The 1,282-nt window shown below is 44.4% G+C and overlaps 1 protein-coding gene across 1 annotated transcript in view; it reads right to left on the bottom strand.

Moving 5' to 3' along the window:
- Positions 1-1,282, bottom strand: part of LOC111649042 (centrosomal protein of 85 kDa-like) — a gene marked incomplete at its 5' end in the record, with an annotated part of 6,084 nt that overhangs the window by 1,109 nt on the left and 3,693 nt on the right. The window lies entirely within an intron of this gene.

Below are 1,282 nucleotides of genomic sequence, written 5' to 3'. Positions count from 1 at the left end.
TGTGTGTGTGTGTGTGTGTGTGTCTTACTCAGGGTCAGATATTAAGAAGTCTGTTTGTTTGTTTGTTTCTCTGTGAAACGACATTAAAAGAGGAAGTAAAATGTTCCACTACACAAACACAGCAGAGGAGGGTCAGTCAGTCACTGCTCAAGGCTCTCGGCTTACATTTGTGTGGGACAGCTCAGTGATGTAGTTGTAGTGCGTGGCCATGCAACGTTTTAAAGTTTGGCGGTAAAATTTTTAAATCGATCCAATCAACTTGACAGTGGCTTGAAGTTATCTTATCTTCTGGTTAAAAGCCTTGCAGCTGAGTTGTGTAACGTCTGTACAGTCTGTCTGAGGCTTTATGATTAATGCAGGTGGAGAGTAGCACTGCAGTCCTCAACACATCAGGACAGAGGGGTGTGAAAGAGTCTCAGTGTCGTAGGCTGAATATTTGCTATTAAATTGAGTCCAGGTTAATAACAACATGACTTGTCCAGTTAGTCCAGTCTCACCTGTGGACAGGTTTCTGACTGTTCAACAGTATTCTAACAGACTTATGGGAGCTCACGGATTTGAAAGGTCAGCTGGTGAAAAATGACTGACATTGGATTATACATAATCATAATTATACATGTGGAACCCTAAAGACTTTTCCACACGGCCTCAGATTGACTACCGGCTCGTCTCAATACTCCTTTTTTCAAACCTATTAAAAATGAAAAGCTGAAATCTCTCATTAGGAAAAGTATTCAGACTCTGTGCTGTGGCTCCAAACTGTGGTCAGCTTGCTTCCTCCTTCATGAGAACTGTAACATTTTACTAAATTGTGAATAACTGAGTGCGTGGCTTCTTTGAGTGACAGGTGGGGGAGCGTATTCTTGCCACAAACCGTTATGCACAAAAGTCTCAGCTCCACACATGCCCCTCCTCTTTGTCCATTTTTGGATTAGTTGGGAGTTAGGGGCGGAGTCAGACACTCTGGAGATAATGGCAGATAATAAACCCTGATGGGCTTCACCAGGTAAAAGCTTTTTTGTTTTTTGTGTTTACATGGAGTCTGTTGTGTGCGAGGAGCTGGTTGTTTGTTGAACTCCATTTCTTTTCTTTTCTTTTAAAGTAAAGATAGCACAGTAGAGAGAGACAGGAAATGGGGAGGCAGAGAGAGGGGGAATGAACTGCAGTAAAGGGCCGTCCGATGCGGGGGTCGAGCCGGGGCCACTACACATGGGGCGCCTGCTCAACCCACTGCGCCACTCGACGCCCCTTTCTAAGCTAACGTTAGCTGGTGTCACTCTGT

Source organism: Seriola lalandi, unplaced genomic scaffold (assembly GCF_002814215.2).
Source record: "Seriola lalandi dorsalis isolate HSWRI2012SDOR001 ecotype SW California unplaced genomic scaffold, Sedor1 jcf7180002049886, whole genome shotgun sequence".
Classification (NCBI taxonomy): Eukaryota; Metazoa; Chordata; class Actinopteri; order Carangiformes; family Carangidae; genus Seriola; species Seriola lalandi.
Note: the sequence above shows the minus strand (reverse complement) of the source record. Positions and strands in the feature narration are given on the sequence as shown.